Source organism: Nycticebus coucang, chromosome X, assembly GCF_027406575.1.
Source record: "Nycticebus coucang isolate mNycCou1 chromosome X, mNycCou1.pri, whole genome shotgun sequence".
Taxonomy (NCBI): domain Eukaryota; kingdom Metazoa; phylum Chordata; class Mammalia; order Primates; family Lorisidae; genus Nycticebus; species Nycticebus coucang.
Window position 1 is genome coordinate 100,852,399 of NC_069804.1, and position 19,192 is coordinate 100,871,590.

At 37.1% G+C, this 19,192-nt stretch overlaps 1 pseudogene across 1 annotated transcript; it reads left to right on the forward strand.

The window, feature by feature from the left end:
* Nucleotides 1-695: 695 nt before the first annotated feature.
* Nucleotides 696-1,166, forward strand: LOC128578091 (mitochondrial import receptor subunit TOM20 homolog; annotated as a pseudogene). Its single transcript, XR_008377671.1, has one exon. The product of XR_008377671.1 is annotated as a mitochondrial import receptor subunit TOM20 homolog (transcript).
* Nucleotides 1,167-19,192: the final 18,026 nt, after the last annotated feature.

Consider the following 19,192-nt stretch of genomic DNA (forward strand, 5'->3'; position numbering starts at 1 on the left):
GTAAAAGTGTTCCCTTCTCTCCACATCCACGCCAGCATCTGCAGTTTTGAGATTTTGTGATGTGGGCCATTCTCACTGGGGTTAGATGATATCTCAGGGTTGTTTTGATTTGCATTTCTCTAATATATAGAGATGATGAACATTTTTTCATGTGTTTGTTAGCCATTCGTCTGTCGTCTTTAGAGAAAGTTCTATTCATGTCTCTTGTCCATTGATATAAGGGATTGTAAAGTATCTCAATGTACTCAGCCCTACTATGAAACTAATTTATGGCTTTCATATGAAAGCTATAACCCAGTTATAACCTAAGAATATGGGAGAGGAAGGAGAGGGAGGGGGGAGGGAGGGTGATTGGTGGAATTACACCTACGGTGCATCTTACAAGGGTTCGTGTGAAACAGTAAATGTAGAATATAAATGTCTTAACACAATAACTAAGAAAATGTCAGGAAGGCTATGTTAACCAGTGTGATGAAAATGTGTCAAACAGTCTACAAAACCAGTGTATGGTGCCCCATGATCGCATTAATGTAGACAGCTATGATTTAATAATAATAAAATAAATAAAAAGAATGGAAGAAAAAGAGGCTGGCAGGCATTGGAGCTGAGCGGCGCTGTCTGCTCTGAGGGCCAACTACTCCTTCCGGGTCCCCGCTGCTGTCTACACACTGCTCTAGAGAGAAAGAGAAAATAAAATGGTGGGCTGGAACAGTGCCATCCCCACCAGGGTATGCGGTGCCCTTTTCATTGGGTACTGCCTTTACTTTGATCGCAAGAGATGGAGTGACCTTAATTTAAGGAACAGGCTTTGAGAACGAAGAAAGAAACAGAAGCTTGCCAAGGAGTGAGCTGGACTTTCCAAGTTACCTGACCTTAAAGATGATGAAGCTGTTCAGAAATTCTTCCTTGAAGAAACACAGCTTGGTGAAGAGTTACTAGCACAAGGTGAATATGAGAAGGTTGTGAACCATCTTACAAATGCAATTGCTGTGTGTGGACAGCCACAGCAGTTACTGCAGGTATTGCAGCAAACTCTTCCACCACTAATGTTCCAGATGCTTCTGACTAAGCTCCTGACAATTAGTCAGACAATTGTAAGTGCTCAGAGCTTGGCTGAAGATGACGTGGAATGAGAAACATTCAACATAATAAAATCTCAGTTTAAAATATTTAAAAAATTCTTAACTTGGAAGCTGAGTTTCTCTGGGGTAATAAGGGCAATATGCTTGTTATGGACCGTCCTACACTGAAATCTACCAAAGTTAATGTTTACTTTGTGTAGATCTATTTGTCTGATTTGTTTATTTTTCCCAGTGAAAAGTGTATTTCGATAGAAAGCTTTTCATTTTATAAATACACTACGAGTTACTGAAATACCATGGGTTTTGTTTATTTCTGAAATACGCAATTAAAATGTACATACAACATAACATTCTTATGTTCACAATACTCAGTGCTCAGTTTTGAAAGAGGCAAAAAAAAGTGTAAGAGAGAACTAAAGAATGCACATTTTTAAAGCCAGTATATTTTGTTATAAATCAGAAAATTATTTAGAAACATAATTATTTTGTGAAAACTGAGTATCAAAATTTTTGAGCAATTTTATTCTTTCCATTTAGTTTCTCAAACATAAATTTGTGAGGTGTGTTGCTGTGCTGTATTAACAGCTTCACCCACCTCCCCAGTATATCATTCTTTGCAATGCTTTGTTTAAATCAGTGGTCTTAATGTATGTAGTTGTAAATGGCACTACAGGAATTAGATCTATGTACACCCCTACTCCGGCCATGTGGGTTTTACTAGCTCTCCTCTGCTCACTTTGCTCACTTCATTCACTGAGGGGATTGGGCTGCTGATCTCTGAAGCACTCTTTCAGCTTCTCATTCATTTGGTATTCTGTTCAGCATCTTTAAATCCACCTTCACTTGAGGAGTGTATGTAGACAACCAGGCCTTGCGTTTTTATATTCTGAATTTTGCATGCTTGCCTGAATTAGTAGTTCTGAATTGATCTTTTTAACTGGTGGAATAATAGTGTGAATTTTCTCTGAAATTACATGGTTTTGTCACTACTCTGTAAATTGATTTGAAACTTTTAAGGTAACTGGGATAATCTTGTTAAAACATTTCCTTTTGTTTTTATCTTTATTATATCTCCTTAATCCTACTTCATATTGATTAATGTGTCTTGTTAAATGATGAGACTAAGGTGTAACCTAGTGACTGAAGACATGAATGGAGTTGGTATAACCTCTTATTCTCAAATAGTGACATATTGTCTGCAGTCACCAACTCAGTTTCAGAACTGAAATTAAGGATCCTCGCTACTAAGGGCATTTGTCAAACTGACATTTTGCATTGTACATATTGCTTTTATTCTGACTACAATCTGTGGAGTGATCCAAAAGATGACTTATGTACTAGGGGTTTTGTTTTACAAACTTTCTTAACTATTACCCTTTTTCTGTGGTGGTTGTGTGCAGTGGAAACAGTTAGGAATATAGTTCTAGTTTCTGCATCTGATTAGTAGTGGGAAAGTCACTTTAACATCTCTGAACTAAATGAGAACATTAGATGACACACACATTTGAGGACTCTATCAGCAAGCACCTTTCAGGTTTGTGATCATGAACCTTAAACAGGGCTGTTTTTGGTGATGGCGCATGATCTACTGTGGAGGGAAGGATGACCTATACAAACGTGATGGTGTTTTTACTAAGATCCCCAATCTGAAGTAGTGTCATGGTGGCTGGTCAGTAACTGACCAGGCAGCCAAGAAACAATCTACACCAGCCTAGACAGGTCTGGGGGCAGTCGGAGAGAGAGAGGTGGGGAAGGGAGCAAGGGAAGGGGGGGCAGAAAAATGAGGGCCAGCTGAAAGAGTGAAGGGGCAACTTAGGTTTGGGGAGGGTGGGAATACTGCCCCTCAGAACTGTAGCAGCATGAACCTGGGAATCACTAGGTTCCCTGGAAATAACTGGCTTTGGTCTACTGTGTGTGAAGGCAGCTGATGTCTTAATTTTGCTGCTGATTAAGCCAAGTATGTTTTCTTATTTAAATGACAGCTTTGGTATGTTAAAAATAGGTACCACTTGTGAAAGCTACATGTGTTAAGTTAAAAATTCAGCTGTTTTTTCACAAGGTAATTTCCAAACGCTATCTGTTCTCATTTTAAGTGATACAAGATGGTAGAGCCAAGTAGTGGCAAAGCTGGCCAAATGGTGCTTAGTAGATGAGAATGAAAAACCCCAGATTTAAGTGGAGTAATAGCCCGAATGTTCACATGTGCTAATGTTGCACACTTGTAAAAATTAAGAACGTTGGAAGTGGAAAATATGTATTAGTGCACGTTGGCATGCTTCTTTGGGCAAAGATCTATTTTGTTTGTTTCAACAATTTGTACTTAAAGTTAAAAAGCATTTAAAACATAGACAGATGGCCATAGCAATCCTATTCTATTAAACGATAACTAGAACTTATGTGTATATTTGATTTATTATGTAAAATGTGTAAAATCTAGTATAGTGTGCAGTTGAGTGTTTGATTCTTCTTACCCTTCAGTACAGTATGTTTACTGCCTGTCTCTCTGACCTTATTGAGTCATTATATGGACCAGAATGTTAATGAAATGTTGCAGAAGAGATTACGAGCAAATTGGTTTATTGTGCAAATATCTTCTTTCTTGTAATGTAAAAAAATGCAGTTTTATTTTTGCTTGTGCCTCAACTGTTTAAGTGGATATTAAAGGGCTTGGAGAAAAAAATGGAAAAAAATACTCAATGTAATCAATACTATTATGAAAGCAATATATAACCACCCACACTTTCATAGAAAAGATAAAACACAAATATAGCCCAGGAAGGAGAGAAGAAGTGGGCACAGGGGGTGGGAGATGTGTGGTGGGAGGGTAATCAGTGGTACCTCACCTACTGTGCATATTGCAAGTGTACATCTTAATTATATTAATAATAGAGTATGAATGTCTAAACACAACAGTTAAATAAGTCAGGAGAATGATATATTAACCAGTTTGATGTAAACATTCCAAATTGTATACAAAATTAAAATATTGTACCCCATAAATGCAGTAATGTACACAGATATGATCTAATCAAAAAGAAAAAAATAATAAAAATAAAAATAAATTGAAAAAATGTAACATCTCCTCCCTTCTACAATATATGTGTCATTTAAATGTTAATTCTAACCTAGACCCATTGTCTATTCCCCTACACATTATTCCCCTTACATCTTACACAAGACCACCCATGCATCACATGGGGGGACATAGTTTCCTTGACTCCTAAATATTCAACATAAATCAGCTAATGTTCTACTGTAAATGATTGTTGAACATACAATAAAAAGGCCTGATGTGATTTCAGATAAGTTTGCTCCTGGTGTATCCTTACACTGGCTCTGAGTGCTTACGTATCCAAGCCTGAGTTATTGCTTTGGCAATAGTTGAGTGTGAGAGTCTTTGTTTCTCATGCCAATCTCCTTCACTTTAACCAGGTTCCAAAGAAGTCAGTAGGGGAAAACAGTTACAGTCTGGTAGAGTGATGCCTCTGATTTGATGTTATTTTATAAAATATTGGATACTCAGGGTCTTTTCTGTATTTGTAAGAAGTGTAGAACTATTTTTTTCTAGATCTGTGAAAAATTATGTTTCTATTTTAATGGTGATTTTATTAAATTTGTCAATCACTTCAGATAGTATAGCCATTTTAACAATATTGATTCTGCTAATCAATGAGCATGACTTTTTTATCTGTTTGCATCCTCTGTGATCTCTTTCCTCAGTGTTGCATAGTTCTCCCTTTAGAGGTTTTTCATCTACTTAGTTAAATGTATTCCTAAATGTTTTATTTTTTTGTTGTTCCTACTACGAAAGTTATTGTATCTTTGGATGCTCAGATTAACTATGGTTGACATATATGAAAGCTAATGATTTGTTTACATTCATTTTGTAACCTGAAACATTAGTGAATTGATTTATCAATTCCAGGAGTCTCTTGATTGAATATTTGGGGGAGGATTAAATGTAACATAATCACCAAGAGCAATAGATTGACCTCTTGTTTTCACTTTTGGATACTCTTGATTTTCTTCTCTTTTCTGATTGTTTTGTCTAGGAATTCCAGCACTATGTTGAATAGAAATGGTGATAGTGGGCAACCTATGCTAATTCTGATTCTAAGTAGGAATGCTTTATATTTTTTCCATTCATTATGTTATTAGTTGGGGTTTGGTAGTGTTTAGCGTTTATAATTCTTAGTTATATCCCTTCTATATCACTTCTGTTAGGTGTTCTTCTCATGAAAGATTGTTTAATTTTGGCAAATGCTTTTCTGCATCTATTTATTTATTTATTTTTTAACCTTGAATTTGGTGATGAGTTTTTTTTTTTTTTTTGGAAGCTAGATTGAACTTTTAATTTTTTTGTTTCTTTTTTTATTAAATCATAAACACATAGATCATGTATACATTAATGCATTTATGGGTACAATGTGCTGATTTCATATAGAATTAGGAATGCTTACATGAGACTGGTTAATATATACCTCATCTGGTTTAGTTGTTATTATGTTAAGACATTTATACTCTATACTAATAAATCCAACACGTACACTTGCATTATGCACCGTTGGTGTGATCCCACCATTCACCCTCCCTTGATCTGACCTCCTCCCTCCGTTCCCATCCCCCTCCTCCTTCCTTCATCTTGGGCCATAGTTGTGATCTATTCTTCATATGAAAGTGTGAGTTATTGTAAATTGGTTTCATAATAGTACTGAGTACATGGGATATATATTTTCCACTCTTGAAATACTTACAAGGAAGAATATGTTTCAGGTCCATCCATGTAAACATAAAAGAGGTAATGTCTCCATCTTTTGTTAAGGCTGCATAATATTACATGGTACACATATACCACATTTATTAATCCATTCATGGGTTGATGGGCACTTGAGCTAGTTCCATGACTTGGCTATCATGAATTGAGCTGTAAAGAACAATCTGGTGCAAATATCTTTGTTATAAAGTTATTTTTGGTCTTTTGGCTATACACCTAGTAGAGGAATTGCAGGATTCAAATTGCAGGTCTACTTTTAGATCCCTGAGTATTCACATATTTCTTTCCAAAAGGGACATATTAGGTTGCACTCCCACCAGCAGTGCAGAAGTGTTCCCTTTTTTCCACATCCATGCCAACATCTGTAGTTGTGGTATTTTGTTGTTGTTTTTTTTTTTTTTTTTTTTTTGGCCGGGGCTGGGTTTGAACCCACCACCTCCGGCATATGGGACTGGCGCCCTACTCCTTGAGCCACAGGTGCCGCCCAGTTGTGGTATTTTGTTATGTGAGCCAGTCTTATGGGAGTTAGATGATATCTCAAAGTGGTTTTGATCTGCATTTCTCTGATGATTAATGATAATGAGCATTTTTTCATGTGTCTGTAGGCCATGGGGCTATCTTCTTTAGAGAAACTTTCATTCAAGTGCTTTACCCACAATGAAATGGGATTGCTTGTTCTTTTTTTATTAATAAATTTGATTTCTCTGTAGATTCTGGTTATTAAAACTTTGTCAGAAGCATAACCTGCAAATATCCTCTCCCATTCTGAAGGCTGCCTGTTTGCTTTACTTACTGTGTTCTTGGCTGTGCAGAAGCTTTTTTGTTTGATACAATTGCAGTAATGTATTTTTGGTGTTGCTTCAATTTCCCAGGGGGTCTTCCTTATAAAGTATTCTCCCAAGCCAATTTTTTCAAGTTTTCCTCCTGCACTCTCTCCAAGAATGTTTACAGTTCAAGCTCTTAAGTTTAAATCTTTTATCCAATGAGAGTCATTTTTTGTTAATGTTGAAAGGAGTGGGTCCTGTTTCAGTCTTCTACAAGTCGACAGCCAATTCTCCCAGAACCATTTGTTAAATAGGGAATCTTTACCCCAATTTATATTTTTGATAGGCTTACCAAAGATGAAATGACAATAAGTGTCAGGGTTTATCTCATGGTTCTCAATTCTGTTATATACATCTACCTCTCTATTTTTTGTGCCAATACCATGCTGCTTTGATCACTATAGATTTATAGTATAGCTTGAAGTCTGATAGCGTGATTCCTCCTGATTTGTTTTTATTTCTGAGTAATATCTTGGCTATTGAAGATTATTTGTGGTTCCATATAAAACGAAATACTATTTTTTTCAGATCTTTGAAGTACAACGGTGGTGCTTTGATTGGAATTGCAGTAAATTTGTAAACTGCTTTGGGTAATATGGACATTTTGAAAATGTTGATTTTTGCCAGCCATGAGCATGGTATGTTTTTCCATTTGTTAACATCTTCAGCTATTTATTTTCTCAGAGTTTCATAATTCTCTTTATAGAGATCTTTCACATCCTTTGTTAGATAAATTCCTAAATATTTAATCTTCTTTGGCACAACTGTAAAGGGAATAGACTCCTCGACTGTTTTTTTCAGCTTGACTATTATAGGTATATATAAAATCTACTGATTTTTGAGTATTGATTTTGTATCCTGAGACGCTACTGTATTCCTTGATTACTTCTAAGAGTTTTGTGGTTGAGTCCCTGGGGTTTTCCAGGTATAAAAACATATCATCTGCAAAGAGTGAAAGTGTGATGTCCTCTGACCCTCTTTGAATACACTTGATCAACTTCTCTTGCCTTACTGTGATGGCTTAGACTTCCATTACAATGTTCAAAAGTAGTGGAGACAATGGGCAACTTTGCCTGGTCCTGATCTGAATGGAAATGATTTTAGTTTTTCTCCATTTAGTATTGTATTGTCTGAGGGTTTGCTGTAAATGACTTCTATCAGTTTAAGAAAAGTCCCTTGTATACCTATTTTCTTAAGAGTTCTGATCATGAAAGGATTATGGATACTGTCAAAAGCTTTTTCTGCATCAATTGAGAGAATCATATGATCTTTGTTTTTTAGTTTGTTTATGTGATATATTATATTTATAGGTTTACGTACATTGAACCAATCTTGAGACCCTGGGATAAAACTCACTTAATCATGGTGTATAATTTGTTTGATGTGTTGCTGGATTTTGTTTGCTAGGATCTTACTGAATATTTTTGCATCTATGTTCATAAAGATATTGCTCTATAGTTTTCTTTTTTTGTTGGGTCTTTTTCTGGTTTGGGGATCAGGGTAATATTTGCTTCGTAGAATGTGTTGGGAAGTATTCCTACTTTTTTGGTATTTTGGAAAAGGTTAAGTAATATAGGTACTAGTTCTTCTTTAAAGGTTTGGTAGAATTCTGAGATGATGCCATCTGGTCCTGGACTCTTCTTTTTTGAGAGATTTCATATAGTTGATTCTATTTCAGACATTGATATAAGTCTGTTTAGCATTTCCAGTTCCTTCTAAGTAAGTCTAGGAAGTTGGAATGCTTCCAAGTATTGGTCAATTTCTTTCAGATTTTCATATTTCTGAGAATAAAGTTTTTTTATAGTATTCATTAAGATTTTTTTTTAATTTCTGAGGTGTCTGTTGTTATTTTGCCTTTGTCATTTCTGATTGATGATATTATGGACTTTAATTTTCTATTTTTGGTTTGGTTGGTCAAACATTTAACAATCAGGGGAGCTGGCCTAGCTCCCTCCTTTGCTTCAACCTAGGGCTGGCCTCTCAACTCTTCTTCAGGGAATCTGATTGAACCCAAAGAAATGGTGTTATCTGGCAAGAGATCTGCTGTACTTTATGAACAATTACACCAAGATTGTGGTTTTGTTTTTGTATTTAAAATCTTATCACTTGGGTAGGGAGGTAAGATGGCCAACTGAAGCCAGATTTCGGCAGAGGCGCCCATCCAGAGGGAGAAATAATGGCCAGAAATAACTCAATAAAGTGGAAATTCAGGAGCAGCGCTGAGAGAGAGGATTAATAGGTTCACATCACCCCTGCTGAGGCAAGCTGGGACTCCAAGGAAACAAATTTTAGGTACAACACCCATCCCAAAGTGGATCCGAATCTTTCCACTCCCCCCACCTTTCAGGAGAGGCAAGTGGAGAACAAAGGACCTTTTGTTTCATCAAAAGGGAGAGAGCATTGAGGGATGGGACTCCCTCCAGGGAGAGATACCACTGCAAGCCCAGGCAGTCTCTTTCCTGGGTCAAAAGTTGATCTGGTATTCTCCCTATGTTCCTGAACTCCCAGTCCACCCTTACCCCCTCTCCTGGCAATTTTGAAGACTACCCCCTACAAATCTGGAGCGTTTGGCAGATTTTCACTAGGGTGGGGCACCTCATGAGCTGTGGGGCAGTTGCACTGAAACTATAACTTTAATTTAAGTGTGGATTTGCAAGAGGAGATAGACTTCCCCCATGTTGGAAAGAGCATAGCTCAGGTCCCACGCTATTGATCACCAGGGTCATGGCACAGCAGCATGCAATGGGCGGCTTGGCTCTGGCTCCCCACTGGGCTCCTGTGACCAGTGGCCAATCTGGAAACTCCCACCCAGCTCCTGGGACCTCTGGACACATGGCAGGCAACTCCACCCTCTTGTGACCTGTGAAGCTCATGGACACAGCCAGCTCCTGAGACCCACTGCCTGCAGCCCGTGACTCCCACCTAGCCTGTGCAGCCCACAGCCTGTGGTGGGAAGCTCCTACTGGACTCCTGCAAACCATGGCCCACAGGCAGTGACTCCCACCCAGCTCCTGCAACCCACAACCCGTGGCTGGTGACTACCACTGGGGTCGTGCAACCCGTGTGGCCCATGGGCCGCGACTCTATCCTCTGGCTCCCCACCCAGCTCCTGAAACCTGTGACCCATGGCTGGCAATTACCATCTGGCCCCTGCAACCTTCTGTCCACGACCAGGGATTCCTGCAGGCTTCTGCGATCCACGGCCCACAACTGATGACTCCTGCCTGGCTCCTGCAACCCATGCAGCCCACAGCCAGAGACTCCATCTTCAGGCTCCAGCCTGGTTCCTGAAACCCATGACCTATGGCTGGCAAATCCTTCCCAGCTCCTGCCACCCACAGCCCTTGGCTGGAGACTCCACTGTCAGGCTTCCTGACCAGCTCCTGAGACTCATGGCCTGTGGCCAGTGACTCCAGCCTGGCTCCTGTGACTCCTGAGGCATCAGAGGCCAGAGAATCTGCCCTGTGGCTTCCCACGTGTCTCCTGCAGCACGAGGCTGGGGGTCAATGGCTAGTAGGGGTATTTTCTACACCTATTATTTGGTTTTTCACCCAATTTTATCCCATAAAGTTCTCTGTTCACTTGTTTTGGTTTGATTTAAACCATTTTTGTCTTTCCTCTCTACTTGGTGGAAGTGGGGTACTGTGTCTGATCAAGTTAGCAAAGAGCTGCTGACCTCAAGGGAACTGCCCAACCAGGCAGCCCCAGATATTGAGTTTTTTTTAAGGTTGTGTCAATGTACCCTATTGTACACCTATATTGCTCTGTCTCCATCTTTCTGTGCCTCTCTTCTTTTTGTCAATATTCCCTTTTATCCACCCCCTCTCTTTTCTTTTCTTTCTTTCTTTTTCTTTCTTTTATCCCTTCTTGTTCTTCAACCTTATCATCCTTCTGGTCCTGTACCAAAAGGACTCATCAAAACCCTCGTCCATAGGCACAGCAACTTAAAGAGCAAGAGGAAATGAAAGGAAAATTTTGGCAAGGAAACAGATAAAAGAAATAACTCATGAGGAAGAATCAGCAGATAACTCCTGTCAACATGAAGAACCAGTCCAGAGCAACCCATCCCAGGGACCATAAGGTAGCTACTGCAGAGGATTCCACCTATAAAGAAATGTTAGGAATGACAGAAAGGGAATTTAGAATACACATGATGAAAACAATAAAGGAAATTATGGAAACAATGAAGGAAACTGTTAATAAAGTGGTAAATAACCAAAAGGAATTCTGAAAACAGAATCAAATAAGAGATGAATGATATGAAGAATATAGAAAGTATATAGCAGAGCTGAAGGAAATAAAGCTGTTCATTAGTAAATTTAAAGATGCAATAGAAAGAATCAGCAACAGGTTAGACAATGCAGACGAAAAAAATTTGGAGGTAGAGGACAAAGTTCTTGAGATAACACAGATAGTTAAAGATGCAGAAAAGAAGAGAGAGAAAGAAGAACATACACTAACAGAACTATGGTACTTTATGAAGCGTTCCAACATACGAGTTATAGGAATCCCAGAAGGGGAAGAAGAATGCCCCAGAGGAATGCAAGCCATACTAGAGAATATTATAAATGAAAATTTCCCAAATATCACCAAGGATTCTGACACAGCCCTTTCAGAGGGATATTGGACCTCAGGTCATCTCAACTCTAACTGAGCTTCTTCAAAACACATTGTGATGAACCTGTCCAAAGTCAAGACAAAAGAAAAGATTCTTCAAGCTGCCAGGAGTAAGCACTAGTTGAGGTACAAGGGCAAATCCATCAGAGTGACTGCAGATTTCTCCAATGGAACTTTCTAATCAAGAAGACAATGGTCATCTACCTTTAATATACTTAAAAAGAATGATTTCCAGCCCAGAATTGTATATCCTGCTAAGTTAAGCTTTAAAATTGATGGAGAAATCAAATAATTTACGGATATGAAAACATTGAGGAAATTCGCCACAACAAGACCAGCTCTAAAGGAAATACTTTAACCTGTTCTACACGCTGACCATCACAATGAATCAGCAGCAAGTAAGAATTCAGAAATTAAAGGAAAGGGCTTGACTCCTCGGCTCCTAAAAGAGTTGTGAGTCAAGCCCCAGCATGCTGGAATAAAATCCTCTTGCTGTTTGCAAAAAAAAAAAAAAAAGAAATTAAAGGAAAGAACCTAACTTCCATGCTTATGAAAAAGATAAAACTAAGCAATGGAATCTCACAGAATAAGATGAATAGAATACTACCACACTGATCAATTATCGCCATAAATGATAACAGCTTGAATTCCCCACTGAAGAGACATAGATTGACTGAGTGGATTAAAAAACACAAGTCATCCATTTGCTGTCTGCAGGAAACACACCTGGCTTCAAAAGAGAAATTAAAACTCCAATTCAAGGGTTGGAAGACAATTTTTCACAAAAATGGAATTCAGAAGAAAAGAGCAGTTGCAGTCTTATTTTCAGTTATGCGTGGATTTAAATCAACTAAAGTCAAAACAGACAAAGATGGTCACTTTATATTGGTCAGAGAAAAATACAACAAGAATAAATTTCAATTCTAAATATTTATGCATCCAAATTAAATGCTTCCAGATTCTTGAAACAGACCTTACTCAGTCTGAGCAATATGATATCTGATAATACCATAATAACAGGGGACTTTAAGACCCATCGTACAGAGCTGGACAGAGCCTATAAACAGAAATCAAACAAAAATATAAGAAATTTAAATGAGACCCTAGAACAACTGTGCTTGATAGATGCATATAGGACACTCCATCCCAAAGATAAAGAATATACATTCTTCTTATCACCCCATGGAACATTCTCCAAAATTGATCATATCCTGGGACACAAAACAAATATCAAGAGAATAAAAAGAATTGAAATTTTACCTTGTATCTTTTCAGACCAAAAGGCACTAAATGTGGAACTCAACTCTAACAAAAATGTTCGACCCCACACAAAGGCATGGAAATTAAACAACCTCCTGTTGAATGACAGTTGGGTGCAGGAAGAAATAAAACAAGAAATCATTAACTTACTTGAGCATAACAACAATGAAAACACAAGCTACCAAAACCTGTGGGATGCTGCAAAATTAGTTTTGAGAAGAAAATTTATTTCTTTAGATGCCTACACTCAAAAAACAGAAAAGCAGTGCATCAACAAACTCACAAGCCATCTTATAAAATTGGGAAAAAAACAATCTAAGCCTAAACCCAGTAGAAGCAAAGAAATATCTAAAATCAAATCAGACATCAATTAAATTGAAAACAAAAGAAAAATTCAAAAATATAATGAAACAAGGAGTTGGTTTTTTGAAAAAAATAAATAAATAAAATAGATTAATCATTGGCCAGACTAAGTATAAATAAAAAAGTAAAATCTCTAGTAACCTCAATCAGAAATGATAAAGGGGAAATAACAACTGATTCCACAGAGATACAACAGATTATCGCTGAATACTTCCAGAAACTCTATGCCAAGAAATTTAACAATGTGAAGGAAATGGATCAATATTTAGAATCACACCCTCTCCCTAGACTTAGCCAGGAAGAAATAGAGCTCCTGAACAGACCAGCTTCAAGCACTGAAATTAAAGAAACAATGAAAAATGCCCCACCCCCCGCCAAAATGCCCATGTTCAGGTGGCTTCAAACCAGAATCCTATCAAAACTTCAAGGAAGATCTTGTTCCTATACTGCAGAAATTATTCCAAAAAATTGAGAAGGAAGGAATTTTCCCCCAACATGTTCTATGAAGCAAACATCACTCTGATACCAAAACCAGAAATAGACCCAACTAAAAAGGAGAATTTCAGACCAATTTCACTCATGAATATGGATGCAAAAATTCTCAACAAAATCCTAACCAATAGATTACAGCTTATCATCAAAAAAGTGATACAACATGATCAAGTAGGTTTCATTTCAGGGATGCAAGGCTGGTTTAACAAGTCCATAAATGTTATCCACTGTATTAACAGAGGCAAAAATAAAGATCATATGATCCTCTCAATAGATACAGAAAAAGCATTCGCTAAAATCCAGCATCCTTTTCTAATTAGAACACTGAAGAATATACGCATCGGTGGCACATTTCTGAAACTGATTGAAGCTGTCTATGACAAACACACAGCTAATATTTTACTGAATGGAGTAAAACTGAAAGCTTTTCCTGTTAGAACTAGAATCAGACAAGGTTATCCTCTGTCACCTTTACTATTCAACATAGTCCTGGAAGTTCTACCCAATACAATTAGGGAAGACAAGGAAATGGGAGCAGAGGAGGTCAAACTCTAACTCTTTGCTGATGACATGATCTTATACGTAGAGAATCCCAAAGACTCAAACACAAGACTCCTGGAAGTCATCAAAAAATACAGTAGTGTCCCAGGATATAATCTCAATGTCCACAAGTCAGTAGCCTTTGTATATGCCAATAACAGTCAAGATGAGAAGCTAATTAAGGACACAACTCCCTTCACCATAGTTTCAAAGAAAATGAAATACCTAGGAATATACCTAAGGAAGGAGGTGAAGGACCTCTATAAAGAAAATTATAAAATCCTCAGAAAGGAAAAAGCAGAGGATATTAACAAATGGAAGAACATACCATGCTCATGGATTGGAAGAATCAACATTGTTAAAATTTCTATACTTCCCCAAACAATCTACCTATTCAATGCCATTCCTATTAAAATACAAGTATCATACTTTTAAGATTTGGAAAAAATGATTCTGCATTTTGTATGGAACCATAAAAAAACCCGTATAGCTAAGGCAGTTCTTAGTAATAAAAAGCTAAGGCAGTTCTTAGTAATAAAAATAAAGCTGGGGTCATCACCATACCAGATTTTAGTCTGTACTACAAAGCCATAGTGGTCAAGACAGCATGGTACTGGCACAAAAATAGAAACATAGACATTTGGAATCAAATAGAAAACCAGGAAATGAAACTAATATCTTACAACCACCTAATCTTTGATAAACCAAACAAGAACATACCTTGGGGGAAAAATCCCTATTCAATAAATGGTATTGGGAGAACTGGATATCCACGTGTGAAAGACGGAAACTGGACCCACACATTTTCCTGCTCATACAAATTGATTCAAAATGGATAAAGGACTTAAGTTTAAGGCATGAAACACTAAAAATCCTCAAAAAAAGCATAGGAAAAACACTGGAAGATATTGGTCTGGGGAAAGACTTCATGAAGATGACTGCCATGGGAATTGCAACAACAAAAATAAACAAATGGGACTTCATTAAACTGAAAAGCTTCTGTACACCTAAGGAGACAAGAACTAAAGCAAATAGATAACCTACACAATGAAAAGGATATTTGCATACTTTGAATCAGACAAAAGCTTGATAACTAGGATCTATAGAGAACTCAAATTAATCCACATGAAAAAAGCCAACAATCCCATATATCAATGTGCAAGAGACATGAACAGATCCTTCTCTAAAGCAGACAAATGGCTAACAAACTTATGAAAAAATGTTCATCATCCCTATCTATTAGAGAAATGCAAATCAAAACCACCCTGAGATACCATCTAACCCCAGTGAGAATGGCCCACATCACAAAATCTCAATACTGCAGATGCTTGCTTGGATGTGGAGAGAAGGGAGCACTTTTACACTGCTGGTGGGACTGCAAACTAGTACAACCTTTCTGGAAGGAAGTATGGAGAAACCTCAAAGCACTCAAACTAGACCTCCCATTTGATCCTGCAATCCCATTACTGGGCATCTACCCAGAAGGAAAAAAATCCTTTTATCATAAGGACTTTTGTACTGCCCTGTTTCCTCAAAAATAAGACATCCCCCGAAAATAAGACCTACTTACAGGAAAGATAATACATCCACAGAAAAGAAGACCTAGTGCATCTTTGGGAGCACACCTTAAAATAAGACACTGTCTTATTTTCGGGGAAACAGGGTAGACTGTTTATTGCAGCTCTATTTACAATTGTCAAAATGTGGAAACAGCCTAAATACCCACCAACCCAGGAATGGATTAACAAGCTGTGGTATATGTACACCATGGAATACTATTCAGCCATTAAAAAAAAATGGAACTTTACATCCTTCGTATTAACCTGGATGGAAGTGGAAGTCATTGTAGGATAATATTTAGAAATAAACATATCCTACATCAAGCACACAAAGTGAATTCAGCGTGAGTTTAAAATGACTTGCTTTTCTTCCAGAGGCTTAAGGGACCTGGACCCACTTGGGATACACACTGAGTTGGCTTCCCTGGAGTTATTCCAGAAGCCATTTCTCTGAAGCTGTACACCCCGTGAAGCCTGAGATCAAAAGGCATGCCGCCCTTCCTCAGAGATATGGGCCAGAGGGTTGATGTATGTTAACAACATGTTGTCAGAGGTCTATAGGAGCTCTGCCCTGAGGAAAAGACACAGTCATTACTTCATACTGAGTAAACTATGTGAATGCTTGAAGATATTCTTCCATTAACTCTGTTCCCCTGTGGCTACTTTCTTCTTTATGATTTTGTTTACACACCTGCCCAGAGATTAGTCAGTGTTTAGAAGATGTTTACTGAAAAAGTGATTGTGTTGATGTGGTAACAGGATATTTCCTTTTTAGTAGATTTCAGATGGGTAAATTGAGGTAATGGTGAAAATATCAGATAATAGATTAAGTGTGTACGTGACTAGAAAGGTATAAAATCAACCCCCTAAATAAAGATCTTTGCTACACCCCATCTCATCTTATGTAGTCGGTTTCTTGACTTAATAATTACAGGAGGAAGTTTACACCCATGGCAAAGCTGCTGTTCGTTCGTGTCTCCGGTCACACAACAGACATTATTTTAAGTAAAGCATCACAAGAATGGAGAAGCATGAATCCTATGTACTCAATTTTGATATGAGGACAATTAATGACAATTAAGGTCACAGTGAGGGTGGAGGAAGGGGAGAGCAGAGAGAGAAAGAAGGAGGGAGGGGTGGGGAAAGGAAGAGCAGAGAGAGGGAAGGATGGAGGGGGGTGGGGCCTTGGTGTGTGCCACAACTTTTGGGGGCAAGACACGATTGCAAGAGGGACTTTACCTAACAAATGTAATCAGTGTAACCTAGCTTATTGTACCTTCAATGAATCCCCAACAATAAAAAATAATAATAACCTTATGTTGAATGATAGCTAGGTCATAGGTGAAATTTCAAAAGAAATTATCAAAGTTTTGGAACAAAACAATAATGAAGATATGAATTATCAGAACCTATGGGATACTGTAAAGGCAGTCCTAAGAGGGAAATTTATAGCATTGCAAGCCTTCCTCAAGAGAATGGAAAGAGAGGAAGTCAATAATTTAATGGGACATCTTAAGCAACCTGAAAAGGAAGAACTTTCCAACCCAAACCCAGCAGAATAAAACAAAGAATTAAAATTAGAGCCAAATTAAATGAAATCAAAAACAAAAGAATTATTCAAAAGATTGGTGAATCAAAAAGTTGTTCTCTTATTTTTGAAAAATTCTTCATCAATTTAAAGGATGATATAGTTTTGATTTTCCATTTATTTATGTGTTGAATTACTTTTTTAGATTTGCATATTTGTGAACCATCCTTTTATCTCTGGAATGAAGCCCAGTTGGTCATGATAAATTTTTTTGATGTGTATTTAAATTTGGTTTACTAAGATTTTATAGAGAATTTTTAAATCAATATTCATAAGAGATAATGGTTTATAGTCTTTCTGTTGTTTAATCTTTCCCTGGCTTGCTCAGAAAGGTTGTATTATTTTTTTTAGAACCATTTTGGGATCATTCTTTCATTCTAAATTTTCTGGGATAATTTCTGGAAAATAGGTATAAGTTCTTCTTTATAGGCCTGGTAAAATTAGAGTGTGAAATCATGTAGTCTGAGATTTTATTATTTTTGTTTTTATTGTAAAATTTATGTATTGCTACTTCAATTTTGGTGCTTGACAGTGGTCTGTTCAGGAGCTCTGTTTCTTGCAGATTGACCATAGGTAGGTTATGTGGTTCCAAGAATTTTTCCATTTTCCCCATGTTTTCAAGTGTATGAGCATAAAGATATTTATCATTTTCAGAGAAAATATTATATATTTCTGGGTTATCAGTTATGACTTGCCGTTTTTTCCTTTTTACTGAGCTTTCCAGAATCTTTCTTTCTTTTATTACAGTGAATCTACAAAGAGACCAAACAATTTTTTCTATCATTTCTAAGAACCAACATTTTGCTTCATTAATCTTCTATACAGTTATTTTATTCTCTATTTCATTTACCTCTGCTCTTGATTATTTTTTTCCTTTTGCTGAGTTTGGGACTGGTATACCTCTCATTTTCCAGTTTCTTAAGATGTTTCATTAGATTGTTGATTTACAACATTTTTAGCTTTTGGGTGTGGGTATTTAAGGAACCCCAAGAGTGCTTTTGTTTTATCACACATATTTTCATAACTTGTTTCCCCATTACTATTCTCTTCCTTGACCCAGATATCATTCATCAATGAGTTGTTTAGTTTCTATGACTTTAAGTAAGAATGAGTATTTCTGTTGGAATTGATTTCTATTTTTTTCACAATGATCTGAGTAGGTACAGAAAATAATATCTATATTTATAAATTTTTGAGACATGTTTTGTGGACTAAGACATGAACAGTCCTAGAGAATTTTCCATTAGCTGATGAGAAGAATATGTATTAAGTAGTTTGGGGGTAGAAGAATCTGTAGGCAGATGTAAGAAAAGCATTACCTACAAAGGAAGAAATAATAGAATGACTGAGATCTCTCATCTGAAAATGTTCAAGTCAGGAGAGTATGGACATCAACCTTCAATCTCCTAAAACAAAACAACTTCTAGTCCAGGATCCTATATCCAGCTAAACTGAGTTTCATCTGTGATGGAGGAATGAAATATTTTACTGACATACACATGTTGAGGTCATAAGCCATAACTAAACTAGCTCTGCAGGATATTCTCAGACCCATCACTATAATTATCAGCACAATGGTACACTACCAAAGTAAAAACACCCAGAAATTTTTGAACAAAATCTAAATTCCACAATGGGGAAAGGATTAAAAAATATCCACTAGGCATTTGAAAAACATGATACCCAAAACATGATTATGGTTATCAATTCTCTCAATTAATGTGAACGGCTTAAATTGCTGTCTAAACAGGCACAAGTTGGCTGATGGTAAAATAAACTCAGACCAGATATCTGTAGCATACAAGTATCTCATCCTACCTTAAATGATAAAAATTGACTCAGGTTGAAGGGATAGACATCTATAACACAGGCAAATGGAAATCAGAAAAAAAGCAGGGTTTGAAATTTTATTTGCAGATACAATAGACTTTATGTCAACTAGGGTAAGGAAAGATAAGGATAGTCACTACATATTTGTCAAGGGAAACACTCAACATGAAGAAATTTCAATAATCATCACTTATGTACCCTATCAGAATGCTCCTCAATTTATAAAGCAAACTCTAACAGATATAAACAATTTGACAACTTCC